The 17,027-nt window shown below is 56.1% G+C and overlaps 1 long non-coding RNA gene across 2 annotated transcripts; it reads left to right on the forward strand.

The window, feature by feature from the left end:
- Positions 1 to 931: 931 nt before the first annotated feature.
- LOC142028144 (uncharacterized) lies at positions 932 to 12,813 on the forward strand. 2 transcript variants are annotated; one of them, XR_012649428.1, is made up of 3 exons: positions 932 to 1,986; positions 9,977 to 10,075; positions 11,560 to 12,813. It is a non-coding gene; the product is annotated as an uncharacterized LOC142028144 (long non-coding RNA). The 2 variants fall into 2 exon arrangements; XR_012649427.1 differs by lacking the exon at positions 932 to 1,986 and adding an exon at positions 3,893 to 4,414.
- The last annotated feature ends 4,214 nt before the right edge of the window (positions 12,814 to 17,027 follow it).

Here is a 17,027-nt window from a genome sequence, read left to right on the forward strand (position 1 = left end):
GGAAAAAAAAAAAAAAAAAAAAAGAGAGAGAGAGAGAGAACGAACTATACCCTTAAGCAACAGTCGAGTAAAATTTGTCAGGAAACCTCACTCCTCACATGGGTTAAAGCATTACCCATGGCTCTATTAAGAATCAGAGTATAGCCAGAAGAGAAAGAAAATTGAAGTCACTATGAAATATTGTACGAAAGACCATATCAAGAGTCCTATGTTCTGAGTATCTTGAGTGCCTTTGGAGATAGGTTTTTAAAAGGTGTTATGATTTCTTTACGTAATTCTTTTCAGGAACTTTGTCAGTATGTCTCCACAGCTGGACCCTTAGAATTGGACGTAGCAGCGCATCCCTTCCGACCGGGAGATTAGATTGAATATATATAAAATCACGGAGAAGTGGAAAGGACCGTATCGAGTCATTTTAACAACCCTTATAGCAGTAAAGGTCTGGGAGAAGAACCTTGGCTTCATTATTCAAGAATAAAGAAAGCACCAACAAGAAATTGGAAGTCTAAAGAAACTGGCCCTTTAAAACTGAAAATCTCTAAGTAAGTTTCACATTATCTATTTGGGAAAACAGTTGTGTAAAGTTTATACTATTGGGGTTGCTATTAGGAATATTGTCGAGGGCAGTAATCTTTTTGTGTGTTTTTAGGGTTTGTGTGGGTTTTTTTGAGGGGTTCTAAACATGAGATAAACAAAATGAAACAATTATTGTTTGAGCTATTAATCTTGATGTTAACCGTTTTTGTAATTTGGATTAAAAAAAAAAAAAATCTAGTTTTGTAATTGATTCAAAGTTTGATAAAGACACAAAATTGAACCTCAGTAACAGCCTGCCTTCCGATTCCAAAGTCAGATGAAAATCTAGTTCCGTGGAGAATATTGACATTGAATTTAACCAAAACTTGAGAACAGATGCAGAACAATGAGAATCATTTTAGCAAATTAAATGGGATGGATTTAAAAGGCAATTATTTTTTTAACATTTGAAAGAAGGAGTTAGAGCGTTGTGAATTATAACATTACCAAACCACCCACCTCGTGGACAAAAGAATTAATTTAATCGCCCTTCGGGAGAAACTTGTGCAGGCACCCCTTGGGGCTGTCAGTTGCCAAAAACCGTAGAGACAAGTGCAAAAAGGAACTTGGCATCATATTTGAAATATAAAACGCTGTTTAGAATTTCCTGGAGTTCCAGGATCCTTGTTAGAACCACCCAGAGTCGGGACCGTCTATGGAAATTTAGACTGCTTTAGACAACCAGAGAAAAATCACACATCCTAAACAGAGCTGTATGAAAGTTTATACTTGCAGCTCCTCTGACCCCAAACTCCAAAGACTTTCTCTAGTAGCTAAAGCTCTAAGATGGGGATGTATTTGTAGAAAGTATAATAATATTTTACATGATCTTTGGTCCCCTCTTAATGACGGAAAAAATTTAGCTTGGAGTTGACTGTATTAAAGGACAGGTGAAAAGTTCAGGGTTAACTGTTTGGGTGACTAGTGATGATATATGATCCACTCATCTTTTCATGAAGGAGAAAAGCAAATCGTGGACTTTAGACTTAATAACTCTATCCTCTCTCTGGAAGAAATCTCCCTTGTGGCCTCGCTGGTGGACCTGGGTCAATGGAAAAGATGATACCTGGCAATCGCCAAGTCTTAGAACTAAACTAAGATGGGTATTCAAATCTGTATTTTGACCCCGGTTAACACCTCTTCCAAATGAGATGACTCTTGACATCTTTCATTCCATCAAGGAAGTGCCTGCTGCTTAACTTCCCATGGGTGGTGAGGAGTTTTGTTCCGGATTTCGGTCCCCCAGCTGCGGGCCGGGGCTGGAGGAGCCGCAGGTGCGGGCAGTGAGGCTGATGGGGACGGCCCCTCCCTGGAAAGGGGGGGCTGCCGGGGGAGGGGCCGGGGCGGGGCCGGTGGGAGCCCAGGCAGGAGCGGAGCGGTGGCCGGGCTGCGGCTGCCCCTCGGGAGAAGGTGAGCGGGGCCGGGCGCCCCTCGGACCGCGAACGTCGGAGGCGGGGGTGGCCCGGGGGAGGTGGGGGCCGCCTGTGCCGAGGCCGGGGGCGGGGGGGGAGCTGGGGGCTCACAGGGGGGCTGGGAGCACGTGCGCGCGGGGGGGGGGGGCGGCTCACAGGGCGGCTGGGAGCACGTGCGCGTGGGGGGGGTGCTCACCGGGCCCCGTGGCGGGGCTGCGCAGTCGCCCGGCGGGTCCCGGGGAAAGCCCCGAGGAGGACGGCTGGGTCCGTGTCGCACGCACGGAGCGGCGGCGGGGCCGCGCCGTGCCGGGGCGGCGGCGGCGGGCGCTGCCCGAAGCTGGAGCCGGGCGGGGGGGGGGGCCGCGCCGTGCCAGGGCGGCGGCGGCGGGCGCTGCCCGAAGCTGGAGCCGGGCGGGGGGGGGCCGCGCCGTGCCGGGGCGGCGGCGGCGGCGGGCGCTGCCCGAAGCTGGAGCCGGGCGGGGGGGGGCCGCGCCGTGCCGGGGCGGCGGCGGCGGGCGCTGCCCGAAGCTGGAGCCGGGCGGGGGGGGGCCGCGCCGTGCCGGGGCGGCGGCGGCGGGCGCTGCCCGAAGCTGGAGCCGGGCGGGGGGGGGCCGCGCCGTGCCGGGGCGGCGGCGGCGGGCGCTGCCCGAAGCTGGAGCCGGGCGGGGGGGGCCCGCGCCGTGCCGGGGCGGCGGCGGCGGGCGCTGCCCGAAGCTGGAGCCGGGCGGGGGGGGCCCGCGCCGTGCCGGGGCGGCGGCGGCGGGCGCTGCCCGAAGCTGGAGCCGGGCGGGGGGGGGCCGCGCCGTGCCGGGGCGGCGGCGGCGGGCGCTGCCCGAAGCTGGAGCCGGGCGGGGGGGGCCCGCGCCGTGCCGGGGCGGCGGCGGCGGGCGCTGCCCGAAGCTGGAGCCGGGCGGGAGGGGGGGCCGCACGGACCGGCGCTGGGGGCTCGGCGGGGACTGCGGCTGCGCCGGCGTGGGGGTGGGCGGAAACGGAAGCGGCGTCCCCTCGGGGTCAGGCAGCAGGGCAGGCTGCCTCCCGGGGCATGCCGGGAGCTGTAGTTTTCGCGGACTCGGCGGCCGGGCAGCAGCGCGGCTCTCGGGCGCGGCGTAGTCCTCGCTGCCGCCGCGGCCCCCGGAGTCCGACCAGGTCAGACTCGGGAGCGTTGCCGGTTTCGCGTGGTTTTCCGCGGGCTTCCCGCCGCGCCCGCTCCCCGACCAGCCGTGCGGACGCGCCTCCCGGGCGCATGCGCTGTCCTGCGCGTGGGGCAGCCCGGCGTTCGGTCGCCGGCTCCGGCCCCTCCGGCGCATGCGCGGTGTCCGGGAGCAGCGTGGCGGCGGCGGGCGAGCGCCGAGACCGCGGGTGAGGCGAGCGATCCCCCCCGGCGGGGGGCCGGGGCGGTGGCGGTGGCGGGGGGGTGCCTCCCGCCCGCCGGCCGCCCGGGGCTGGCGGGACGGGAAGCTGCGAAGCGGCCGCTGCGGCAGGCTCCCGGTCCGCCGGAGGCGAGCCGGGCCAGGGCAGCGCCGGGCAGTTCCCCGAGAGCCGATAGAAGGGAAGAGGGGATGGAGGCGGGCACCCCCCAGGCGCGGCCAGCGGGCGCCTCCCCGAGTTGCCGGAGCTCCCCCGGCGCCTTCCCCCGGCGCCTTCCCCCGGCGCCGCTCGGCCCGTGCGGCTGCCCCCAGCTCCAGCCCCTCCCATGAAGCCTGTGCTGTAGCCGCAGGCAGCCCCCGAGCCCTGTCGTGAGGGCAGCAAGCTGGCCCTCCGATGTTCTCGAGTCTCCCTGAACGTGGGTGCCGTTAGCAGCGGCGCGGGGAACGAGCGGCGTCTGCGGAAGCCCCTGCAGAAGGAGGGGCTCCGGCCGGGGTCGAGCTACGGTAATAACGGTCACTGCTGCCTCTTTCCCTCTCCCAGAGGCCACGCTGTGAGTGCGGTTGTCCGCTCGTCCCCGGGGATGCCGTTGACTGCAGCAGCCTCAGGCTCGCGTGGGCTGTCTCTGCCTGGCCTCCCTCTCCTCGCGGCGCGGGAGCACAGAGGGACAGGCGGAGCGCTTGCTGGCTGTGGACGGGAGCTGCTGAAGCTGGAGAGGCCACAGAAAGGTCGAGAAGAAGAAACGGAAGGCCGGCCGGCAGCTGCCTCCTGCTGCAGGCAAGAGAGAGCCTGCCTCTCTGGGTGTGGGAGGATCCCTCCTCGTAGTCCACAGCAGGTCAGACCGCCAGGGTCTGTATGCATGACCAGCAGCGCGGTACGGCCACGTAGTGAGCGAGCGAGCGAGGCTACGTGTCTAGGGGGCCTCATCTCGTAAGAGCTGCGAGGCGCTCGCGTGTTCCGTTATGTGGAGGACAGCCAAGCGACTGGAGTTACAGGAGAGAAGGAGAAGGAAGATTCTGAGCTGGCAAGGTCTCCTGGCAGCTCCAAGAGCGAGAGCTGTGGTGAGTCCTGGGCCCTCGGGGCCCTGTCGCTCCTCTTGTGCGTCCCGGACCCTCCCTCCCCCTCTCCTGGCCCCCTAGCTTTCTCGTGCTGCTGTGACGTTTGGGGTTTTTTTTGTTTTGTTTTGTTTTTTATTTTTATTTTGCTTCCCTGTACCTCTCCTCTTCTGTCTATTCTCTTGTCCTGCTCCCTCTTCCTCTCCCCCTTTCTCTCTCTCTTTCATTCGACTGCCCCCCTTTCTTTTTCTCTCTGCGTTCTTGTCCTGCTCCCTCTCCCCCCCCGCCCCCAGCCCCCCGTCTTTGTCCTGCAGTCAGTCGCTGTTTTTTCCTTTTCCATCTCCTTGTTCTGACCTGCATCTGCCTCTTCCCCCGCCTCCCAATTTCTCTACCCTGTTCCCTGGCGTTCTTCTCCTCTCTGCGCCTGTATGTGCTGCTCTGTGTCCCTGCCTTCCTATCTCTCTTCTTCCTACTTTCTGTTTCTCTCTCTATCCCTTTGTCTTGCTCGCTGTTGCTGTTTATTTTTGTCATTCTGGATCTCACTGTCCCCGTCCTCCTTCCTGTTCATCTCTTACTCTCTGTGACCCTTTGTGCTGCTTCCTGCCCCTTTTTTATTCACCCTCCCTCTCTCTGCAGGGCTCCTGATACCTCTCTTTCTAAATTCCCCAACCCCCTGTGCTTCTCACGGTCTCTGTCTCTGTCAGTGTCTCTCTCTCTCTCGTTGTCATCGTTCTTGTCTGTCGCTCTGTCTTGCTTCCTGTCCCGTCGTTTCTCGCTGTATCCCTTTGTCCCGCTCCCTGCTTGTATTCGTATTCCTCTCTGTCCTGAGGACCGTCCCAGTTTTTGATCTCCGTCCTGCCGCTGTCCTCATTTTTCCTTCTCTGCCATGTTCCCTGTCCCTCTTTCTGTCACTTTTCCTCTGTCCCTGCTGCTTATTTCTCCATCTCTGTCCAGACCCCTGTCCCGTCCCTTCCCCCCCCGCCCCGCCTTGCTGTCCCTCTGCCTTGCTTTCTTGTGCTACCTTTTCTGTCTGTCTTTCTCTGCCCCGTTCCCTCTCCCGCCCTTTCTAACTGTGTCTCCCGTCCAGCTAGCTGTCGCTGCTTTCTTTTTTCTGTTCCTCAGTATTTTTTTCTTTTTTCCATATCTCTCTCCCACTGCCCATCGCAGTTGGTTTTTTCCCCCTCCGATGCTGGCCTGCTCTTTGTCCCTTTTGTCTGTCTCCTCTCTGTCCTTCTGTCATGCTCCCTGTGTCTATTTAATCCCTTCATCTCTGTCCTGCAGCCCGTCGCTAATTTTTGTTCCTCTTCCGTCCCTTTGTCCTGCTCCCCGTCCTTGTCTCTCTTTCCCTTGGTTCTGCCTCCCGTCCTTTTTTCCTTTCTTGCTCCATCTCTCTGTCCTGCTCCCTATCCCTCCCGCGCTCTCTCTGTTTCTGTGTCCTTCCCCTTGCCTTTCCCCACGGTCTCTGTCTTGTTGTTCCCTCTTTGGTTTTCTTGTTTTCCGGGTGGCTGGGCCCGGCTACCCGCGGGGGTGCTTCGGCTGGGAGGTTTGGGGTGGGGGGCCTGGCCGTGCCGGTGATGGCGGGGAAATAAAGCCTGAAACGGCAATCGAGAAGCGATGCCCTGCCTGTGCTGGGGCTGCCCTGCAGAGGCGTGGGGCCGGGCCCTCTGCAGGTCCCGAGCACTCCCCGAAACTGCGTGTGGGGCCCCGGGGGTGCAGGCCTGTGGGGTGGCTACGCTCGGCGTCGCCCGTGGGCACTGCAGGGTCAGAAGTGGAGAACAAGTTTTCTGTTCCTGGGGCTTGACAACAGGCTCGCGTGGCTGATTTGGGGGCTCGGAAACAGACCGAGCTGCGCGGCTTTGGGCCCAGAAACAGAAGTCCGGCCCTGCGTGTTTGGGCCTTGAGAACAGGCTCAGCAGCCGGGTTTTTTTGGCTCCCAAATGGGCCCCGAGTCAGCTGGTGTGGGGGCCAAAAGCGGGAGCCGGCTTGGCTGGTTTTGCAGGTGGGTGGGAGGGTGTTGGGGGCTGCGGGGGGAAGCGGGGGGCGGGCAGGGTGCGTGGTCCCTCCCCGTAGATGGGGGTCTGGTTGTGTCGGACGCCGAAGTTCGGGAGGCCGGCACGCAGCAGGCCGAGCTCAACATCTGCGATGGTCTGTGGGGGGGAAAGGCGCTTTTCAGACCCCACGTGCCCTCTTTGAGTCCAGCTCTTCTTTCTGCGGTGCTCGGAATAGTTATTAAGTAATTAATCGCCCAAACTTAACGAATATTTACTTGGCGTGTAACTCTGATGTTTAATCCTAATGCTCCAGTTCTGACAGCAGTTGATATGCAACCTTATGGAAAGCCCAGACCGTTGCACGTAGCTGGAGCTTGTAAGGAGAAGCAGCTGAAATCAGCCGGAGCTTCAGTGCGGAGCTGGGGCTTCAACGAGCCAGAACTGTAGCAAGCGGGAGCTGGAACGAGGCGGGGTGTCCGCTGTCTGGAGCGTGCATTAGCCAGAGGCAAAAGTACCTGCGGCTGTAACGAGCAGGGGGCGCGATTAGCTGGAGCGTCTTTTCGCTGGAGCGTCCGTCGGCCGGCCTGCGCTCCCAGCACGGCGGAAGAGCGGCCGGGCGCAGGCAGGGCTGTCCGCAGCAAGCAGCTCCGAGCAGCAGGGAGGTGAGTTGTCCTTCTGCCAGCGGGGAGCCCGGCCTCTTCCCTCGGGCATGCAATCCACGCCACGCTCCTCTCTCTGCGTGGAGTGTCTCTCCCGGTCCGTTCCCGCGGGCAGAAGCGAGGTGGGGGTCCCCCGGCTCACCTGGGGCAGCCCCCCCTCCCCGCGAGGGGGCACGGGCGAGGTGTCGTCGTCCCCTCGGTACCGGGCAAAGGGGAGAGAAACCGGCTGGCGGGAGCTCCTGGGGTGCAGAGCCCTTCCGGCAGAATCCTCCCCTGTCTTTTCACCATTGGCTGGGTGTGACAAGCAGGTTCATTTCTTTGTCTCCTCTTCTCCCAGCGTCACCTTCCGCGTCACACGAAGAAAATCCTGCGTGGTTAATTCCGCTTGCTGCTCAGGTAATCGCACGTATCGGGCTGCGGGAGCGGAGAGAAACACTTGCGAGTTCGAGGGCACTACAGATGCTCCACGTTAAACCCACAGAGAAGGCAAATTTGCTGCTAGTGCCGAAAAGCTGATGGAAAAATTGCTGTTAACAGATCGTGCCCTGTTCCTGAACTGGTCTCTTGATGTGTTTTTGTTTCAGGTGAAAGAATGAAATTTCCTGTCTGGTAAATTCAGAGCTGCCTGTTAGCTTCTTTAGGGGGTCGAGTGTTTCTCTTCTCTCTGTTCATACTGATTTTATGGGCAAGCTGGAAATAGCCTTTTACTTTTTTATGTATAACTGAATTCTTAGGAATATGTGGTGTCCCTGTAGTTCATTTTTGAGCACCTAGATGCCAGTAGAAATGTAATGAGTGAAACATGATGGGAACTGGTACTTGATTTTTATTTGGTTTTTTTTTTTCCCTTCCCCATTAAGAGTGTTGATGGCATGTTGTCCCGTGGCACAATCCCCATTCCGTTCAGCGGAGTCTTCAGTCTAGGACTTTTAAGTGAAAAAGTTTGTCCTTCCAAAAAGGGACTAGTCATTCCTAGGACCGAGGCATAGACTTGCAAGGAGAGTCGCTTAAGTACGTGATCGGAATGAAGGCCAACTTTCAGTTGATGTTGCTGCTGTTGGTCTTTGCTTTCATTGATTTCTCCACCACTCCCTCATGGTTGGGAGCTCTGAATCGTAATGTTTTTCAGTCTCTAACACATTTCCACCCCCACCCCTCAAAAAAAAGCAGAGGCAGTGTCTGAAAGTTAATTAGTTTCCTCACAAATGCGTGAGTAAATAAAATGTGAGTTATGATGATTAAAACCATAGAAATGACACCAGTCTTGCAGATCTGGACTATTTCTGAACAGGCATTCATCACATGCAAAAGCCGTCAGGGTACGGATCACCTGCGCTTCATGCTCTGACAAGACAAAATGCTGAGGCAGGGATGAGCTCTGAAAGAAGAAGGGGGGAAAAAAAAAAAAAGAAGGATACAGGGTCACGGTTTTGTTTTGTTGTTGTTTGTTCTTCGAGAGTGCAATATTGACTGGTGCCAGCCTGCAGAGCTCTTCTGCTGCCTGACCTCTCCTTCTCTTTCGTGGCTGTAATTGTCGTTTGGATAATTGTAGAAGAGCAAGTAAGTTATTTGCCTCTGTGAATGTGCTGGTAATACCAGGGAGGCAAATGCTTGAACCAGTAGTGAATAACTGGGCTACGAGTAGAATTTCTGAAGGAAGAACAGCAGCAGCAACAGGAAGCAAATAGCAAGTGACCAAAAACTTGCGTGTGTCAAACGCATCAAAGCTTTCTTGCCGAATGTTGTTTGGCAATATGTTCCAAATGGCTTTTTTTGGTAAACGTAAATTTTCAGGAAGTTCAGGGCTGTGTGTGGCAAGACGTGTCCCTCTGCGTACGCGTCCTGCTACGGAAATAGCATGGGTCAGTGGCAAGTCCAGCGGCAGGGCTGCTGTTCCCTGCTCTCGACGTTGCCGTAGTAGTGTTGCAGTATTTAGACCTTCACGGACGGGCTGAGGAATGGAAGGAGAATGCCCGTTTTCTGTAAGGGCTCAGAATGCCGACCCTTTTCTCTGCCTGCCGCTCCCCTGTGCGTGAGATGAAGCTGTTTTATTTTTCTCCCTTGTTCCTGGTCTAAATATTTCTGGAGCTGTTCCTGCTGTGGGTTTGCAATTGGTGTTACTGCGTGTTTGTAGCGTTCTGGCGATGGGTCGTTTCTACTGTGGCGAAGCGTCGAGATACGGTTTTGGGTTTAAAGCGTCAGAAACTACGTTCACCGGAACCGGTAACTCGCGGCGTAGGGGAAACCGATCTGGCGCGTGCAGCTGTGCTCGCAGGGGTGCTCGGTGGCTCCTCATCAAAACGGCAGGGTGCGTGCGTGGACATCCGTAGGGTTGCGCTCTGGGTCCGAGAGCGTTAACGTATTTTTGCTGTTGGAAGATGGAATGGAGCGTGTGCCTGTTAAATCTCAGGGCGGTCAAAAGCTAGGAGGGACCCTGAGCGGGTTTGGTGGCACAACTGCGGTTTTAAAAGATCTTGCCCGTTTGGAGCAACGGCCTGGAAATAATGATTCCTTTTTTGCAACGAGGCAGTTCACAAGGACAGATGTGTTGCTGTGCTCTTTAGCAAAAATACTCAACTTGGGACGTATAGGGTGATGAAGCCTCGGCTGTACTAAGGCTTGAGAAAATGTAGGTAGGTCTCCATGTGTGTCACCTGCGTGTATCTAGGAAAGTGAGTTCTAGTGAAAGTAAAGTTGCCAGTGAGTCAAAAAAGAAAGGAAAAAAAAAAAAAAGCACAGTTGTCTGAAAAATGCAAAAGCTCTAGTGGCCCGTGTCAACAACCGTACCGAAGATGACGCAAAAATAGTTTTTCCTCCGCTCAGTCGTACTGTCTTCACAAACCTTCACAAAAAAAAAAAAAAAGGCAGCTTTGGGTTCCTACCCAGCTTTGTGCTAATGTTTTTTTTTCTTCTCTCAGCTGGATGTCAGCTGGCACCGTTTTGCCGTGGTTGCCCTTTCTTCTGCCGTGACGGTACGAGACAGACGGAAAGATTCCGTAGTGGCCTGCAAGTACAAGGTACGCCTACGATGTGTGTCTGCGTTTTTGCAAAGGTACTTGCGGTACGGACTTTAACGTTGAGAGTGTGCCAGCTCTCCTTCTACTTTTTTTTACATGAAATATTTTAACACAAATACTAAAAATAAGTTCTGTTCTGGAGCATGTTACACCTATACAAAGTTTACTTCCCTCAGTTTATTTTCTCTTCCTGAAAGCATAATCTTCTGTTTCTGTGTGCTTGCTAGTAAATGATACTGTGAAGCTAATTTTGTACTAAAAGAGGGAAGAAACTGTTCGTAAGAGTTCAGCTGTTCAGAAGAAACAGACTTTGTTTTCATGATAAAACCTTTATGCTTTTACAGTCAATGATTTTTTTTTTTTTTAAATATCTTATAGTAGTACTCAAAAACGTTACGGAGATAATTAGCATCTGTACTAAAAGCAGTCAAGGTCAAAGAAGAGACGCGGGCAAAACAGGACAAATGGGCGTCGCATCTGTGTGTTTTCCAGGCTTTCCCAGGAAGCATTAGCAGCCTTGTAACTAGTGACAGTGAGGCCTGAGGTGGTTTTGATGAGTTACTGCTTCAGTAATGTATTTTTTCCTTTAACCTACAGTGTGTAATTGTGACTTCAGTTGGAAAGAGATTTTCCAAAATGGAAGTCTTTCTCTCTCAAAGAAATTTTGTTTTATGAACTTCCCATCAGAGTGGATCTTCAGAGGTGATCGACTTGACAGTAGAAGTCATCAGTAACAAGACTTTTCACTCTCTTTAAAAAAAGAGGGGAAAAAAAAAAAAAGTCAATTTCCTTCCAAAGACCCAAGCACAGCCCATCTTCCTGAAGTTGATGGCATCGCTGGTCTTTGGTTTCTCAGTTGTAGCAGTCGAGATAACATGAAAACGTGTTGCTCTGCATGCTTCAGTACTGCCAAAAGCATTAGGAAACCCACCAGTCCTTTTTGGTAGTCTGAGGTATTGCAGCAGTGGGGATTTTACAAATTGACTTGCATTGTTTAAACTGTAACTGCCAAATAGCTGTAGTATATGATTTGTTAGGTGTATGTAAGCAGTTAGGTATTTGTCTAAATGTTTAAAAAGAGAGGCAACTGAATGTTATGGGTTTTTTTTTTTTCCTGATGTTTTGACGGAGTGCTCTGAAGTACTTTCTTTCTGTCTGGCTTTCAATGGTGCGTGTCCCTGGCAGTTCAGTAGCACCTCTCTTGGGCAGCTCAGCTGGCCAGGTGTCCCTCCGCGTTATGCAACACGCACAAAAACCCCTAGTCCCATTAAAACTGTGTACTTTGGAGAGAGAGAATTTAATGGTATGAATTCAGAGCTGTGCAAGTTAAGGTAATGGAAAAGGAAAATCAAATACTTATACTATAAAAGTATTTTTATTGGATGTATATAAACATGGGCGCACCTTTTTAGTGTAAAGTGAATGATTGAGATTTATTCTTTATTTTTCATTTTGCTCTTTGAAGTTTTCCACTTCGCTTTCAGCTTTATTCACCAAACGAGCAAGATGCAAAGCAGCAGCAGCAGCAGCAGCGCAAGGGCTGTAGCTGTTGCGGTGGATCCATAAGCGTAGATTCTGATTGTGTACGACCTCGTCCCGCAGCCTCCCAGGGTTATCTCCCTGCAGCAGTGCCGTAAGGAAGGGAGGAGACGTTTTCCAACACCGGCGAGAGCGTTTACTTGTATGCTAAGAAGGTGTTCAAAATGGTATCGATTAGCCTAAGTGCTGATTTTAAGTGTTCCAATCGCTCTTAACTTGTAAAGGAGGTGGTGTATTTCGAGCTGACCTGTTCACCTGGCATCCTCCTTTAGCTCAGCGACTCTTCTTGTGCACCCCCAGCCTCTGCTGGCAGGGCGGTATGAGAAGCTGGAAGGTCCCTGACTTAGTCTAAACGCTGCTTAGCAACAACTACAGCATCGGTGTGTTGTCAACATTGTTCTCATTCTAAATCCAAAATGGCCCTGTACCAGCTAGTCAGAAGAAAATGAACTTTATTCCAGCCGAAACCAGGACAACCCCAAACCCCCTGATTCTGGGTCTGCAACGGAAAAAACCAAACAAATTTGGGACTCCTGGGAAAGCCAAATCCGCCTGGATTGGTGCAGCTGGAAAGCAAAAAACCCACCCCATTTTCATGCACAAAACCGCAACCAAAAGATCACCCCTTTTTATGTTGTGGAAAAGCACTGAAACACACCCCAAACTGAGTATTTTGAAAAAGCAGAAAACTCCCCAGTTTGGGGAAGATTGGGGGTGAAGCACAGGCAGTTTGAGGGGTGTTGCCGGGGGTCCTCCCAGTGTGGATGATCTGGTGTGGATGCTCTGTTGCGGGTTATCCCAGGCGAGTTACCTGCTGTGGATCATCCTGGGTGGACTCCCTGGGGTAAGGTCATCCCCACCCGTGTCCCCCCCATGCACCTTTGTACCCTCACCTACCCTCTCCCCCGCTTGTGTTTCTCCCCCATATGCCCCCTGCTGCTCCAGCCCGCCCCCTTCACCCATGCGAGTTTTTAACCCACGCGAGTTGTTTCCCCCCGCGTCCCCTGCTCTCCTATCTCCTGCCCCCCCCCGCTTCCTTTCCCTCCTCTATATTCCACCCCCCCCCACCACCACCCGTCAGGCTCCAGACCCCTGGCATGCTGCCTGCACCCCATTCTCTGTCATTTTTTCTTCTTCTTTTCCTTGCAAGTTGTTGTTGTTGTTGTTTCTTTTTAATGATTAGACTGTTTTCGTTTCAAGCCACGAGTTTTCTCACTTTCGCCCTTCCGCTTGTCTCCCCGTCCCACTGGGGGCGGTGGAGCGAGTGAGCGGTCGCGTGGGGCTTTGTTGCTGGCTGGCGTTAAACCACGACACGAGGTGAGTTGCAAGCCCTGCCTGGCTAATGCTGGAGGCTCTCTATGTTCGTCCTGCCATCTTGACGGGCCGTCCTTGTTCTTCATTGCCGCTTTATAGCGAGCGCCTCTCGCTCTGTAAGCGGCAGTACTGGGGCCGTGCAGGTACTGCGTGTTGCAGGCAGCAAAGGGCAATTGCGTCGCTTGCTGGCGGGAGCGGCAAGGAGTGCGGAGCCACGCTCCTGTAGGGAGCAAAGATGGAGCCTCGAGGGCTCTACGGTCATCTGCTGAGGACTACTAATATCCCGACAGGCCTCTTTGCTATCCCTGCTTCACGGCTGATTCCTTTGCACGCCGGAGGGCGGGGCGGTAAGTAAGTAACACCGTGCAGCGTCTCTTCGATAAGAGACAAGCCCCGCACAAGAAGCCTTGCGTGCGCGCAGGACTGGGAGAGCAGAGTTCTGACGGCACGGAGGTGAGGAAAGGTGCGCCCACCCCAACTGAGCCCCAGGGTCGCCAGGGTATCGCTCGCTTGCAGGTGGGCCGCTGGCATCTGGTGCGCTGGGACGCGGCGTTTCCTGCTGAACAGAGCTGCCCCTCTGGCACAGAGCAGCTTTGGGTCTCTTGTGGCCTGCCTTCAGGCTGTCAGCTGAACCAGGCGTTATTTTTTGTTTTTAAAATCTGTCGCCAGCATCTGTTGACTGGCTGCTGTCACTCCCGCAACCCTGATGCCACATGCAGAGGGATACAGCGGTCCCTGGGGGCTTGGTCCAGGGGACCACCCCCCGCTCCCCCCTGCCGTTTGCAGGCTCCCTGTGCTGCTTCTCCTCTCTAGATAATGGGGTGGGGGGGCAGGGGCAGAAGCGACCACCCGACTTGTCTGTTCTTTGCACTTGACTGCTGTAAACGCTCCAGGCACTCGGGTGCTTTTTGGAACGGAGGCGCTGAAGATGACTGCCCGGGCTGCGAGTGGGGAAAGGGCAGGGCAACGTAAGCCCTGTGCCCCCAGTAAGTAGTTGCCGCCTGTGTCTGGTCTCTGCTGGGCTGAGCTGTCAGTCATCCCTCGTGCAGCCGATACTCCGAAGAGGATCGTTGTGGGGATGCTGCTGCCCGGCGACCAAAATGGGGTCCTACAGCTCGGAGGCTGCAAAGGCGCGGTGGTGCCCCTGTAACGGCACCCGTGGTCCAACGGTAACGGCAGTGCGGCACGGGGGGAGAGTGCCGCCGCGCTCGTTGCTTCCTCCCGGTAAGGAAACGCCGGTGCCGCCCCACGTGCGCGGTGTGGGCGGGCGCTCAGCGCGCAAAGCGCGGAACAGCAGCGCCGGCGTCGCACAGGTGCGCAGCAGCGCCGCCGCCTCGGGTGCTGCCGCCTTGTGGGCAAAGTGTGGTACTGCGGCCCGGCGTTCGCGCGCCGGCCCTGACCCCTCCGGCGCGCCGTCCGGGAGCACCGTGGCGGCGCGCAGGGCGCGGGTCTCGGCGGCAGCGGGCGAGCGCCGGGACCGCGGGTGAGGCGAGCGACCCGCTCCGGCGGGGGCGGTGGCGAGGGGTGCCTCCTGGCCGGCCGGGGCTGGCGGGACGGGAAGCTGCGAAGCGGCCGCCGCGGCGGCAGGCTCCCGGTCCGCCGGAGGCGAGCCGGGCCAGGGCAGCGCCGGTCAGTTTCCCGAGAGCCGATAGAAGGGAAGAGGGGGCGGAGGCGGGCACCCCCCAGGCGCGGCCAGCGGGCGCCTCCCCGAGTCGCCGGAGCTCCGACACGGCGTCGCGGCAACCGCGCATGCGCGGGGGCGCTCCTGGCGTTGCCCAGCAGCCGGAGCGCGTTACGGCAGCCCGGCAACCGCGCATGCGCGTTGCGCCTTTTACGGCGCTCGCCGCTGTTGCCTGGCAACCAGAGCGCGACACGACGCCTCGGCCACCGCGCATGCGCGGCTGCGCGGTTTACGGCGCTCCTGCCGTTGCCCAGCAACCGGGGCGCGTTACGGCAGCTCGGCAACCGCGCATGCGCGGTGCGCCTTTTACGGCGCTCGCCGCTGTTGCCTGGCAACCAGAGCGCGACACGACGCCTCGGCCACCGCGCATGCGCGGCTGCGCGGTTTACGGCGCTCCTGCCGTTGCCTGGCAACCAAAACGCGGCCCTGGCGGTCGGGAGCCGCGCATGCGCGGTGGCGGCTCTTGCCGCCCTCCTGCTGTTGCCTGGCAACCAAAACGCGGTACAGCAGCTCGGGAGCCGCGCATGCGCGGTAGCGGCGCGTTTCTCCTGCGCTCTCTTCCGCCACCTATTGAACAGAGTTCGGTACTGCGGCTGGCGTGCCGCGCATGCGCGCTGGCGCGTTGCGCCAAGCGCTCGCCGCTGCCACCCCGCGACCAATGTTCGGTACTGCAGCTCGGAGGCTGCGAGTGCGCGGGGCTGCCCCGGTCCTGCACGTGCCGTCCGACGGTAACGGCAATGCGGCACCGGCGGGAGGTGCCGCCGCGCTCGTTGCTTCCTCCCGGTAAGGAAACGCTGCCGGCAAGGAAAGCTGGCACGGGCTGTCGCTCCCCGGCCTCCCTCTCCTCGCGGCGCGGGAGCACGAAGGGACAGGCGGGGCGCTTACCGGCTGCGGGCAGGAGCTGCTGCGGCTGAAGCTGGAGAGGCCACAGAAAGGTAGAGAAGAAGAAATGGAAGGCCGGCCGGCCGGCCGGCCGGCAGCTGCCTCCCGCTGCAGGCAAGAGAGAGCCTGCCTCTCCGCGTGTGGAAGGATCCCTCTTTGTAGTCCGCAGGGTCCGTATGCAGCACCGACGGTGCGGTACGGCCACGTAGCGTGCGAGCGAGCGAGGCTCCGTGCCTAGGAAGCCTCGTCTTGCAAGACCTATGAGACGCGTGTTCTCCTAGGGGGAGGACGGCCGTGCCGCCGGAGTTACAGAAGAGGAGGGGAGCGGGAGAGGAGCAGAAAGAAGCGCCTGAACTGGGAAATTCTCCTGGCAGCGCCAAGAACAAGAGATGTGGTGAGCCCCGGGCCCTCGGGGCCCTGACTCCCCTCTTCTGCGTTCTGGTCCCTCCCTGCCCCTCCCCTGGTCCCCTCTCTTTCCCACACCGCTGCCTGGTTTTTTTCTTTTTTCTTTTTTTTTTTCTTTTTCTTTTTCTTTCCTCCCTTGTACCTCTGATACTGAAAAGCCGGTCGAAGAAACTCCCTAAGACTCGTTTTGGAGTTTTAGAAAGCAGGCATTCTTCATTGCAGCGCTGGATGCACGGGGGATAGTTCCACCTAGCGTGCATGCCACAGCTTTAGCACAAACAGGTTATATAGAATAAGTAATTGCATGTTAATCAGATTAGAATACATATACGTAAAAACGATGGCAACCGATTATCATAGTACTGCCTACATCCGATCACGCGCAATGAAGGATCCGTTTGAGTCGAAGGGCCGCTTTTGCGACCACCGACCCATTTGAAGTTCTTGCTGGCTGTCCTTGAAGTCTTTATTCTTGTCCTTGTTCTTTGATCTTGAAGCTTAACGCAGTTTCAATCACGTGTGGTCGGTTTCAGCATTGTTCTCGTCTAGCGTACAGGAACATCTAGTCATAAGAGCAAAGAACTGCAAAACTTAGGAGTACCTACCTCTGCTAGTCGATTGCTTGGCTATACTTTTGTCTATTGTTTCAATGGTAGTGTTAGTATAAGATTTCTAATAATTATTTACCAAATCTCACTTTTGCAGTCACCTAGCAGCAAACCAGTTTCCACAGCTGGTACAAAATATTAAAACCATCCCAATATTTAGACGGGCCATACAGAATGTATGGAAATATGCTATCAGAGGTGTCTGAGGGGCAGGGGGAGCGCCGGGGGGCCGCCCCGAGCCCCGGAGCAGACTCGCTGGCGGGACTCGATAGGCACGCGACCGACTGAATAAACGCTGGCCGTCCGTCCTCTTTGCCCTCCGGGCTGCGTTTGCGCTCCCTTTGCACGGGGCGAGGGGCCGTGAGGGAGCCCAGGGGAGGAGGAGGAGGTGAGGCGCTGGGGGGGTCGGGCCGTGCCCCCCCTGTTCCTGCTGGGCTCCAGCTGTTGCAAATATTCTGGTAAAGAAATCAAAATTTAATCACATAGAAGAGTTAGCTTTGATTAAGAAGTAAAATTGTGAAGC

The sequence above is a fragment of the Buteo buteo genome, unplaced genomic scaffold (assembly GCF_964188355.1).
Source record: "Buteo buteo unplaced genomic scaffold, bButBut1.hap1.1 HAP1_SCAFFOLD_165, whole genome shotgun sequence".
In the NCBI taxonomy this organism is placed as follows: Eukaryota; Metazoa; Chordata; class Aves; order Accipitriformes; family Accipitridae; genus Buteo; species Buteo buteo.